Source organism: Parasteatoda tepidariorum, chromosome 6 (genome assembly GCF_982258835.1).
Source record: "Parasteatoda tepidariorum strain Cologne lab strain chromosome 6, Ptep-v5.0, whole genome shotgun sequence".
Classification (NCBI taxonomy): domain Eukaryota; kingdom Metazoa; phylum Arthropoda; class Arachnida; order Araneae; family Theridiidae; genus Parasteatoda; species Parasteatoda tepidariorum.
In genome coordinates, this window is record NC_141760.1 from 88586592 (window position 1) to 88601478 (window position 14887).

Sequence of the window (14887 nt, forward strand, 5' to 3'; positions counted from 1 at the left end):
AGATCACGTTGGCAAGACAATAGAATTTTTCCAAAGAAAATTGGAGAATTTAAATAAACAAAAAGAAATGTTTTCAAAGACCATGTCTGTTACACAAAAAGCATTGCTTGCGTCTTATAAGGTTTCTTATAGAATTGCTAAATGCAAAAAACCCCATGTAATAGGAGAAACTTTAGTGCTACCTGCAGCTATTGACATGGTAGCTACGATGCTAGGTGAATCATATGCTGATCAACTTAAAATCATTCCACTTGCAGATAATACGGTGGGAAGACGAATATCCGATATATCTGAAGATCTTTGCGATCAATTAATAGAAAAAGTAAAACTATCTTCTTTCGCGTTGCAAGTAGATGAGGCTACAGATGTTCTTAAGGATGCACACTTGATTACATATGTAAGATATGTTGTGGAAACTGATGTTAGAGAAGACATGTTATTCTGTAAACCTATTGAAGGCAATACTACAGCAAGTGAAGTTTTTAATATGATTGATAAATTTTTCAATGAATATAACATTCTGTGGGAGAACTGTGTTGGACTATGCACAGATGGTGCTCCATCTATGGCAGGAAAAAACGCTGGTCTACAGGCACTAGTTCGAAAGGTGGCTCCTCGGGCAAGTTGGACGCATTGCATGATTCATAGACAATCACTTGTTTCAAGAGATATGGGTGAAGATTTACTAACAGTATTTCAAGTTATTATAAGAGTTGTAAATTTTATCAAAAATAGCCCATTAAGAGGAAGGCTTTTCGCAAAATTGTGTAATGACATGGGTTCAGAATATACATCACTTCTATATTATTGTGAGGCACGTTGGCTTTCTCGTTCCAAAGTACTTCAAAGGGAGTTTGAGCTAAAAGAAGAGATCGCCATATTCCTTACTGATAATAATAGAGATGAAGCAAACTTGTTTTATGACACGAAATTCCTTGTAAAACTTGCGTATTTAGTGGATATTTTTCAAAGACTCAGTACTTTAAATAAATCAATGCAAGGGCCTCAAATTCATGCTTTTGTCCAGAAAGACAAGGTTACTGCATTTATGTGAAAATTGGAACTGTGGATAATAAGTTTGAAAAATAATAACTTTGACATGTTTCCCACTTTTAAAATTACCTGTCATGCAGATGAAATAGAAGAAAGTAAAGTTCTTATTAATAAACACTTGACCAGTTTAAGGGAGCAATTCTCGTTTCACTTTAAAGATCTTGAAATGTCCAAATATGAATGGATTAGAAACCCGTTTGTGATTGAAAAATATGATGATTTTGGCCTTACGACAGCAGAGCAGGAAATGATAATTGACTTATCTAGTGACAGCACATTAAAGCAGATGTTTCAACACGAAAATAATATTGTCACGTTTTGGTTACGAGTAAAGGACGAGTTTCCTACTTTAACTAATAAAGCTATAGAAATTTTATTGCCCTTTGTAACATCTTACTTATGTGAAACTGGGTTTTCTGCAGTAGCTGTCTTAAAGACAAAGTATCGATCTTGCTTAAAGATTGAAAAGGAACTGAGAACCGCGATATCTTCAATGATACCACGGTTTGACAAAATTTGTGCTGAAAAACAAGCTCACCCTTCCCATTAAATTTTTATAATGTTGTATTAATGTTGAATTCTAATGTTGAATTCTATACATAATATTGTATATTATTTTGTAGCCCATTAAATAAATTACAATATCAGATGAGTGTTTATGAAATTGGATTGTTAGAAAAATTAAGGGGGGCACAACAAATTTTTTTTCCAAAGAGGGGGGCGCAGGTACAAAAAGTTTGGAAAGCACTGCCCTAGTGTTTCACGTCATTCCCTCACATTAATGTTCTTATCACCTGCAATCTTCTTAGAATAAAAATATTTTAATAAAAACTTCAGCAGTTAACAACTGGCATCATGGAACAAAATTGCATTATGTTTCCATCTTCAACTTAAAGAAGTTTTGCAGTGGAATAAATTTGAATGAATCAAGCCAAGTAAAATATTTTACATTTGTCATTCCCTCATGTCGTTTTTTAGAGTAAAATAAAATACAACTTCATTGAGAAAGTGGATAATTTTATGTTACTTTCTTGTATGAATATAATTTTATGTGATTGATTTCAGAAATTAATTAGGCCTAACTGTTATTTTTAAATTTCATTAAATTTGTCATTCCCTCACTAGTGTATAAAGTGAGGGAATGATGCTGAAGTGAGGGAATGATTCAAGATGAGTATATTATTAAATTTCCCAAACCTTTAAAAACTATTAAGTATGTAAAACTAAATTATAATAAATGTTAGATATACTTAGTATGCTATCATTTTCAAACTTGAGGTAGCTGCAACTTAGAGAAAAACATGTATTAAAATAAAATATCATTCCCTCACTATTAGCGTCATTCCCTCACTTTTCAATCAGTGAAATTAATTAATTAATTTAAATATTAAGTATAATTTATAGGATATATACTTTCTTTATAATGCCATTACATATTTCTATTAATATAAAGAGTTTCAGAGCTTTTTATTCACTTTACTTTTTTGGGATTTCATGAACTGAAAAATGACAGTTTTCGTGAGAATGACCCATATATATATATATATATATATATATATATATATATATATATATATATATATATATATATATATTGAATATGAATAAAAAACCGTAGAAAGAGGAACAAATCCGAAAGAAGAGACAAACTTTTTTTTAAAAATTCGGAAAATTAAAGATATAAATTTTTCATCAACCCACACGATTATATCCGCAAAAAAGAGTGCTTTCTTATATTGTATCAATATAACCAAAGCGAAATATATCAATACAATACAATATGTGACTCAAAGAAAGAAAAAATGAAAAACTTAATTTAATTAAGAAACAATATTAGAAAACGCTTGTATCAAAACTAAACTTTTTGATAGATTTTCATAACGATAAAATGACGTCAGATATTGATTGTTTTGATTACTATGATGTTTGTTCTTACTAAAAAAAGGTGAAAGGTAGATCCAACGTGAAAATTTTTTCAGAGCCCAGGATAGCCGCAGACGGGCAGAGGAAAAGTATAATTGCTTCACATGCGAATTTTGTGCATAATATTCTTAAATTGTCACATAAAATTAAAATATCTACTTTTAGACTGAAATTCTAGCTCTAAATTCGTAATATATCTATGCACCCGATCTTACCTTAATAATTATCTATGCACCCGATCTTACCCGGTCCACATTGCGAAATAAGTATGGTCAAAACCAGAGTTGGCCGTCGATTACAGTAATCGATTACAACTGTAATTGATTACAGATAATTACAGCTATGTAATCAATTACTTGTAATCACGATTACAAGTAATCGTGATTACAAGTAATCAAAAATTTTGATTACATCAGAGTAGAGCGAAAATGTAATCGATTACATTTTTCAATTATAGTAATCAATTACTTGTAATCATGATTACAAAGTTTGATTACTCCTGTAGTCATGATTACAATTTTGATTACAGTAATCAATTACTTGTAATCATGATTCCAAGTAATTGCGATTACAAGTAATCACAACAAAACGATTACGGGTAATCATGATTACATGTAATTTGTTAAAATGTAATTGTGATTACTTGTAATCAAACTATACGATTACAAATTTTTACGATTGTATACTATATGCAAATTCATTATGTAAGTATGCATGAGTTTACATATTTTTATGTACATAGAATGTACGCACTCATGAACGCACAATTTGCGATTCCTATACATACAATGTATGCACAAATGTTGTTTGTACGTACAATATTCATAATTATATTGTAATATACTTAATGCAATACGCATATGCTTAGTACATATAATAATGCATTTATGATACATGTACGCATGTATGTTAGTTTGTACAAAAAGGCAATGTTTTGTATCTTTGTATACATAGACAATATATGTATGAACGTATATGAAAATAATGTTTATGCGCTTGCAGGCTTTTATGTACTTAAGTACATACATTGTATAAATTACGATAATAGCACGTATATACAATGTACGTATGTATCAAAAATTGTACGTATTTACGTACAATATGTAAGAATGTTATTTAAAGGTGCAATATATACACATAGTTGCGTAAATAAAATGCGCACATGCATACATGCATATTTATATGTATATCGATATATGTACACGCAAAGTATGTACTTATGTACAACGTACGCATGTACTTATATAACTGCATACTTTGTTAATACTTATGCGCATGTAACGTATGGATGTACTAAAAAACAGTTATATGCGCAATGTACGCATGTACATACAACGTATACATGTACATAGTTACAAGTAATGTATAAATACATGCGTACATTTAAATATATGTAATTACAATACACACATACATTGTGCATACATTAAAAAAATTTATGTAAGTAAAGTTATTCAAGTTTGTTTTAAAATTTATTCTAAGGCATATAAAACTCGACCTCATATTTTTTAGAAAGCAAACGATAATCTTACTTTAAATTCCTAAATATTATTTCCACACATAAAATTTATCGTTTTTTTACTATTTAAAAAATTTCTATGAATCATGCATTATGTTATAAAAAAATAAATCTGTATTGTCAAACATTTCATGAAAATACCTGAAAATAGTTTTTTATTCGAAGAATTTCTAAATGATATAGAACAATTAAAGCTGAAAACTAAATTTAAATATCGTTTGATTTTGTCATTTAACTTGCTTCAGTCATTGAAAGTTAACTTACATACATTTTATTTACTGCATTGTACACATATTTAGACATAAATGTAATGTGCATATGTATACGTGTAATGTATGTACGCATGTACAATGTATGTACATACATTCATGTATTGTACATGCATATATAGTACATATGGATATGCATACATGGAACATACGTGCATTGCACATGTGTGGATACACTCATTGGACATATATACATTGCATCATATGCATAGATAGGGATAACATGCATGTACACATGTATTAATGTACACATGTATTAATGTACACATGTATGCATGTACACATGTATGAAAGAATTATGCCCAATATATTTATGCACATATGTACTGTATATGTACACACATATGCACATTATATGTTCATTTCATCATATGCACGTTATATGAATATACATCTGTACGCTATATGTATATACATCGGTACAATATATACAACTGTACAATATATACAATTGCACAATATATACAACTGTACAATATATACAACTGTACAATATATGCATCTCAAATGTGCGTATGTACATACGTTATGCATGTCGAATGTATGTACGAATATATGTAAAATATAAATATGCCCAATGTACGTACAATGGTACACAAATGTATTATGCATGTTTGGATACATACATTGAACATGAACATATGGTGTATATGTACATAAATACATTGGACATGCATATCATGTACATGTATACATACATATATTGTACATACTACATATATACCTTTATTGTACATGCATACATATATTATACTGTTCATAAATAAATTGCACATGCATGCATGGGACATACATTGCACAGACAATGTATGTATGTTCGTACAAACAACAAATACTTGTATATACATGAGTACATGAACATAAATATACATTTGACACCCACAAATATTAGCATAAAATGCATATATTCATTGTGTGTAAATGTACATGTCTCCATTGTTTGCACATACATACGTAATTATTATCTATATGCATACGTACTTATATTTTATACTTACAATATAAGTGTATGTACATGTGTGTGAAACTAAGATGTCTGAACATATGCACTAGATAAAATCATATGTACATACATTTTAGTTACATTCATTTGTACGTATAAAAATACGTACAAAATGCAGTACATGTAAATACGTGCAAAATATATCATTATAAAATACATTATACTATCTACTATAAAATATAATCATTATAAGAATAAGTCTTGTAATCGTGTATTTAGATTACATGTAATCATAATTACATGTAATCAAATTACATGTAATCAAATTACCTGTAATCAAATTACATGTAATCATGATTACATGTAATCATATATTTTGATTACTTGTAATCATAATTACCCGTAATCATTTTTGTTGTGATTACTTGTAATTGCAATTACTTGGAATCATGATTACAAGTAATTGATTACTGTAATCAAAATTGTAATCATGATTACAGCTGTAATCAAAATTTTTTGATAGTTGTAATCATGATTACAAGTAATCGATTACTGTAATCGACTATGTAATCATGATTACAGCTGTAATCAAACTTTGTAATCACGATTACAAGTAATTGATTACTGTAATTAATATTGTAATCATGATTATAGCTGTAATCAAAATTTTTGAAAATTGTAATCATGATTACAAGTAATTGATTACTGTAATAAAAAAATGTAATCGATTACATTTTTAGCCAACTCTGGTCAAAACTATCAAAATATAGTAACGATCTCTCTCCTGGCTCTACAGGAACATCAAAAAGCTTAGTTATTTTAGCCAAAAGGCTTTCGTAATGATTTTAGTATAATTAACAGTAAAATATGGTATTATAACATGCAATAAGACCTGGAAAAATGTGGTGAAATTTCGTATTTTCCTCATGATACTTTAGATCATAGCATAAAAGCCATTTATACAATTAAATTCAGTTTTGCATTTTTGTGTGAAATTTTTTCAAAATGTGTGAAACTTCTTTTGAAAACCATAATTTCCAGTAAACCATTAGCATATGAAAGAAAAAATTACCAAATAAATGTTTAAATATTAATTCTCATGTAGTACAGTAATTTTACCAGAATTTTTTTCTGAATGCGCTAATAGAATATGATCGGCTGTGCTGAGTTTTTTTAAAAAACGAAATCATTTGTAAAAATAGATGTATTTGAAACTTTCCAGGAATGATATGCTGTACACATCTAAACAATGAATATATGGATTAAATCTGACAGTTGAATACTTTAGTCTCCCAATCTCACCCCACTTTTACCTTTTTATGAACATAAAATTCAGTTATTCTCAAAGTTAAACATTTAATTGCATTCTTTTTCTAGAGAGAATATTTAAAATCTTTATTATATGCATTGTGAATATTAAAATAATTCATAAACTTCCTAAAAAGAACTGTAAATTTCGACTCACTGATCCGTTTAAAAATAGCAAGGAACAAATAAAAATACAATAAAATTCGCATTTATAATATTTGCGAGAAAGCAAAATCAAAGCATATACATAATCGCAGTTAATTTCGTTCGTTTTGATAAAATTCAAGCATGATAAAATATATTTGTCAGACACGGATCTATATTGTTGTCAAGTTAATTTGATGTGAAAAACATAACACACAGCAGTATCAAAACATAAAGATGCTAGATACCTTTGCTCCTTCTCAAATAACGCATTAACCTCAATTCGCATTACAAATAATGATTAATTGCTTACAAGTCACTTGTCAATTGCATGTCTGATTATAGAACGCATTTCTTAGTGTTAAATTTATCGTATTGTGTTAAATTCAATAGCTTTGTTTGCCAACTAATTATTGCTCTGAGAAAATTTATGTTAACACGGTGTCTTATCACATTAAATTAGATAGTTTAAGGTTTTAATAATTCATTCGAATAAAATTCAATCGTAATGTTATTATATAGTGATAGAAAAACAAATACAATTCCTAAAACGGAGATATTTTTATCAATGTATTGCTTAATGTATGGCTTAATTATGCTATAGATAAATTACCAAATTAAATTTTACAGATTCAAATACGTAATTTTGAAAAAGGTGATGTTTTATAAATAAATAGCTTAACTATGGTATGGAGAAAATACAAAATTGATTGTCACAGTAAAAGATTGTTTTCTATTAATGAATAAATTATGATATAGAAAGAATACCCATACGATTATTACAGTTTCGCTTTTATAAGTTCCAAAGTAGGTGGTTTTTTTTATTTATAAATGGCTCGAATATACAATTCAATATAATAAATTAAGTTAATTTATTGCAATTTAAAGTATGACATTAACGAGAGTATACAGCGTGGTTAAATATAAGGGTGATAAAAAACATCTAAACAAGCAATTTTTACTTGAAATTGCATGGGCGGAGTACAAGCGTTGTACCACTAAAAGGTATCCGTTACTATCACATATCCGCTTGACCGACACACAAGCCAATGGTGTAGGTACTAGCTTTGTTTCATTGACAATGAGGGGGGAAAAATAACAAACTGCTCAAAAGAGCTGTATTGTCAGTTGTACATCTATGACGTAGTGGCATTCTATAAAATTTATGTCACCTTCTTTTTCCGATTGGTGGCACCTCTCTGTGGTTCACAGCTGGCTATGTACTACTGTATGGTAAAAATTGCTCGTTTAGATATTCGATATGACCCTTTAATTTTTCCTTCAGTTTCGAAATACACCAAATATTAAGTTTATAACTAATATTCTTAAAATACTTATTTTATGAGGAGTTTAAATAATAAAAACCAAACACTTTTAGATTAAGGACGTGTAACGAAGTGTTAATAAAACTTTCTTCTTTGTGTGATTCTAACAATGTTAACTTAAACTAATATGGCTTTTGGGCATAATGAAATTGCTTCTGTAATTAACTTTTCGAGAAAACTATTATCAAATTCACTTAAAATACAATATTTTATTCCGTATTCTGTTTTGTTTGCACAATTTTATTAATAAAGGGGTTAAAAATTAAAAAATAATTTAGTGCATCCGCAGGGGATAGTGTTAGTAACTAGACATTTAGGTCATAAAATAAGTTTCATTATGGGGGTGAGAATTAATAGCTAAAAGTTGATTTAAAATATCATCTTTTAGTTTGCCTTAATAAAAGTGAGTAGATATTTTTTTGTAAAAAAAATCAATAGCAAAAAAAGTTGTACTTTAATTACTGAAAACTACATTAATTTTTAAGGTTGATCAACTTATGCAAATGGATTAATGTACTTAATATTTAGGGCTAAAAATGGCGTGTTTGAATTTTCATTATTTAGTAAGCTGCTTTTTCAGGAATAATTTTTAGCAAAATTTTAATTATTTTTTATTCCTTGATTCTCAAGAATAAATTAAACTCAATATATTAAAATGCGTCATATCCTGACTATGTTTCATATGCTGACTTTTCTATAATTGACTTCAATAATAAGTTGCGAAAAAAATACACATTTTAAAAGCTATATTTCAATTTGATGAAATCATTATTAATTTTAGTTTTGGAATTAGAGTTTTAATTTTTACTTGATATTTTTAGTAAATTACAACGTTTATTTAAAATATTAAACTTGTCTTAGAGGGGGCAATTTCACTGCTTTTAAATAAATTTTAGATTATTTAATAATAATATATTAATAATTCATTAATTTCTTATAAAATATAATATACCCTATAAATAAAATATTGAAAAAAATATCTAACATTCTTTTGCTGCAAAAAAATTACGAAATTATTTAAAATTATGAAATTATTTAAAAGTATGCATATATTGTACCTTGGAACTTGTAGCAAGCTACAATCACCACATGCAGGAAATTAAATCAAAATTTTGCCCATTTAAATAAACTATTGTTTTTTCTTTACATAAAGACATGAAAAGCATGTTTTAGTAAAATAAATATGTGTTGAATTATTGTACAATTTCAAGATCAAAAATACACTGCAGAAATTGTGGTGCAAAATTTATACGAATTTGATGTTCAACAACCCAAAAAACTGTGTAGAAGAATTCCTTAATTGAAATTAACACGATATGTAAATTAAACTTAAGCTCTTCTAATGGTAAAAAATTTCACCAAGCTCACCCGTATTTTCACTTGACGTGATATATTTTCTCTTCAGATTGTTGGCGAGTTTTGAACATCGTCAGAAGATTGTTTGCAATCAACTTTGTGCAGGTCTTGGCGAGAGTCTTGGTGTGAGTTTAATGTTGTCTTTTACACTACCATATAATCCACATAAACTAAAGTTTGACTTTTCATGAGATATGCATATTTTTAGTAGTGAAATGAGGATAATTATATTTCTGTTTTTAAATATCTGTGAACTGTGAATAATCTTAAAATATGCAATTTTTAGCTGCTTTAATCTGCTAAGGCTAATTCAAATGTATCTTAACTTTTTGCTTACGGCGCTTAGAATGATGAAGCCATTATGGCTCACTTATTGTTCCAACCTAAAGCAAAGATTTGTTATTATTACTATTCTTTGTGTAGATTTGGTTTACAAACTATTTTTATTCCATGATTTAGAGTAGCGTATCCGGAAATAACTATTCATACATTAAATTGAACAATAAAAATAACTTTAGTTATTCTTATTATGTATGTCATATGTTATTATTATATATATATATTGTTAATATGAATATTTGTATTATTATGTATATTGGTAATATTATAAATATATGTGTTATTGAAGATTAAATCCAGTGGCAGTTATTTTAGATAAAAGGTACTGTAGTGGAACATGACATGATGCTGTATTTTTAGTGTAAAGTAGTTATCACCATTATTAGCGTTGCACTAAGATTTTTAATGGTGTAGAATGTGAAACAAATAAATTTTTTGTGAGGAAATTTTCTTTCTCTCCAATTAGAAGACATTAATTTCTAATTTCGAGTGCCAACTTTTGATGCGATTTCGATGATTGGTTAAAATCACAATTAAAAATAAAAATAATGCTAATACACTCATTAAATTTTTCAATGTCTCAGAGTATAAGAGTCAAAAGCTACAGCACTCATCATTAAAACCAAAAAGAAATGAATAAAATGTAATAAAACGATAAAATGTATCGAATAGTGCAAGCTACGGCTTTTTTTTTCATAAATAGCATAAATATATTTTAATGTTTTATTTTTTAAAGAGATAAAGCACTAGAAATGAAAAATGATGCCTACAACGAGATTTATGCAAAATAGAAATTTCCAAAAACTTTTTTATTTTTCTAATTTTGTAGAATTCCACAAATTTAAAAAAAAAGGAAAAGAAATAACTTTTTGTGTTGATCATAATTCCTCCGGCTATGGATATTTCACCGACTATTACATTTCTTTTTAAAGAGCTCCCAAGAAAAAAAATGGAGAAAAATACCATTAACATTTAGATAATATTTCTCTCTATCATTTTTGTTTTTCTCAAGAGCAATGGAATGAAATAAAATTGAAAGTATCTATAAGGAAATGTATCTCTTTTGTATTTTAAAATATATCAAAACAACTTTTTTTTAAAAAATTATAATAGTTTTAATATTTATGAATAATTTTTTTCTACTGTGTTTCACGCATTAATCTGTATTAATACACTCAAGAAAAATGAACTCCTTCTGCATGAATGTGTTTTTACCAAAGTTTGTAGTTTTTTTCAAAAACAATGTATCTATTCAAAAGCTACTATAATCATTTATGATCACAAATTAAGATTTTGCTTTTCTGTAGCATCCTCACGTCTCATTTATACTTTGTAATTAGCGAACTGTTTACCAAGATAAAAATTCTGCAGGTGAAGATGAGTAACTTTTTTTCTGGAAAATCCTTACCTGCAAGAAAAAAAAAGAACGGTTTTACTTCAGATTTGGAAGTTGCCTCTCGCCGCATTTCGAATTGAAAATGCTCGAGGTTTTTACCATTTACCTCTACTTTTGAAAATATTTCAAGGATCTCTTTCCCATACTTTCCGGATACCTTGTATATAAAGTTTGAGCGATAAAATGTCTTAAAATAATTATCACAGTGTAGAAATTTTGATTATATGTATAATATTAAATGTATTATGCATTTTAAAAGTATTTTTAAATGTATAATAACTCAGCACAATCCTTGTAAGTAGTAATTAATTATGCAATGCTTCATATGCAATTTAACATTTGCTATCTACACATTTACATTTAATTTTTATAACAAAATTAAAACAATGCATAAGAAGTAAAGCTGCATATCATAATTACTTATTTTACAAACAAACATTAGATTACAAACGAAAGATTTTTATTAAGAAACTAGCTGAATACCCGTTTGTCGCACTGGGAGAGTAAAGAAATTACAAAAATAAATAGTTCAGTATTGAAAAATAGTACGAAATTATGCTAAAAACTGTAAATCTTATACCGGCACAATTAAGGAACTTGGTGGAAGAACCAGGTAAGGGAAATTTTTTATGGGATTAATGAATCAGAGAAAGTAAAAAAAAGTGGTTGTATCAATACGGGTGTGTTTAATGTTTCAGAACTGTTTTTGCCGTCACTCAAATCTTAACATAACTAATTACATCAGTTTTCAGCATGCTTGCAAGGTTTTTATTTCAAATTAGGCAGGGTTAAATAAATGAAAACAAAGAAATATTTGCCCCTCTTCTAATAAATTGGTAATAAAAAAGTTTAGATTAAACTTTTTTTAGTTCTGAAAATGTCACTTTTCTGGTTCTTCCACTGAGTTTTTCAATTAATATAAAAATAAATGCAATTTTTTTAATTTAATATTACATGTTGCTCTTTATGCTGGCTTTGATTTATTGAAGGAAGCAAAACCCGTTTTTCGTAGTTTATCCCATTAGAACAAAAATAAAATTTATTTAGTATCACTTCGCATGATGCTATTGCACTATCAAGTAGTTTTCTAAGGTACATATCCCTTTCGAGGACCGTAAAACGCTTATTTCCAAAGTATCCGTATGAAAACTGCATTGGTGCTGTCAGAATAATCACCAAATATATCAATGTAATATTTTATACCTCTATAAGTATATTTGGTACTTATTACATAACCCTTCAACATTTGAGTTTATACATATTTGTCAGTGGCAGCTAACTAAGGCCCAATTTTTTTAAAAAATATATATATTAGAACTATTTAAAAATTTTGGAGCCTGACCATTTCTCCATTTGACTTTTAATTTACTGTTAAAATATTTATAAATAGAGGTGGAAAAAATTTATTTTATTTCTAATTCTTTAAAATATTATTACACTGGATATTAATACCACTGGAAAAAGATATTTTCAGAAACTACGGAAAACCCATTGTAGGATCCTTATCAAAACCAATTCGCCAATTACCATAATAGCAGTAGTACATATTAACTTCAATGATATATATGAATTAAGAGTCAAGAGTCATCTGTAAATGGAAATTTTTACGATTTTCTTAAACGAATTTCTCATTAATCTTTCTTCCACGAGCTTGGCTTTTTAGAACTCAGCTTGTTTTATTTCAATTAATACATATTAGCAATATTAATTGAGCATTAGTGTCAATAATAATATGCATATTTTTACGGTTACCCAAAATGCGAATGAATATCTTTTCTACTTATTTTCGCTTTTTAGTTCAGAAGTTACATTTTTAATTTCAAATAATGCATATTACCAACATTAAGCCTCATTGTCGTCAATGATAGTTATGAGTCTTACGGTTCTTCCAGACAAATAAATACTTTTACTCCATTTCTTTTGCTTTCTAGTATTTCATTTATTTCAATATGCATATAATATCTTAATTAATAAGGCATAGTTAGCGAAATTAAGTCTCATTGGCATCGATTTTTTTATGTTTCTTCTAAATGAAAGTTATCAATATGTGACCTTGATAGCTCAGAATTTTTTGGAATCGGTACAACTTTCGCTCTTTTCCAGATCTTCGGAAAAATACCAAGATTTAAACAAACATTAAACAAGGTCATCAGTATAGAAGGACAACTAACATGCAAATTTTTAATTAGTTCATTCGTAATTCTATCGTATCCTGGAGTTTTATTCACTTTTAAATTTTCAACTACACAATCAACTTCCGCACTAGAAAAGGGAACATCATCTTTAGCGTCATAATCCAATTCAGCCTCGTCACGTAAGAGCTTATGACTGAAATTGTCCTGCATTTTAGAATCACGAGGAAACGATTTCTTCAATATAGCATCAATCGTATCTTCAAAAGAAGGGGTGAAATGACCAGAGGAATCTTCAATACCCGAGATTTCAAGCCTTTTAGCAAAGTTGGTCTTAACTCCATAAGTATAAATTTTATTCCACACATTTTGCACAGTAATATCCCCAAGAAAATCCTTCCAAGAATTTAGTTTGCTTTGCTCAATGTTTAAGTTATACTCAGACCTGATACGAAGATAACTGCTTCTATAAATCTCCCTTAAAACGAAATTTCTAGTCCTTTGATATCTTCTTCTAGCCGCATTTAATTTTTTCCGCATACAAGAAATTTCTACCGACCACCAAGGAACTTGATGCGATCCACTCCTTTTCTTCAAAGGAATAGATTTTTCTGCCGCCGAAATAATTAAATTTTGTAAATTTTGAACGCATGCCTCCAACATATCTGTTCGTTCGCAATTTTCAAAGGAATTCAAAATATTAAATATGGAATCAGAACAGAGAAGATGAAAAAGTTTCCAGTTTGCTTTTTTAATATTAAAGAGGTTTTTCGGTTCAGAAATAGTAAAATCATAGTTAGGTCTTGAGATTTTCATTTCAAAAGCAATCATTTTATGATCAGACAGGGAATCATACTCAGGTATATACCATTTCTCAACCAGCTGAAGAAGTTCCATTCCGACAACGGTAACATCAATATAACTTGTTCCCTGATTCGCACTAAAAGTAGGTCCATAGTCCTCATTTATCGAAAACAAATTCCAAACACTAAAGAATTCGCTCAATCTAATACCTCTGGAGTCAGTGATAGGGCTAAACCAGACCTCAGACTTGCTGTTGGCATCCATACACCAAATTAGTCTATTTAGACTTTTATTCGAAAAAATATGCTATATCTTCCTAAGATCTAAATTAATATTAACGGAAGGCTGGAAATAATAAGAAAAAAGAGTAAAATTG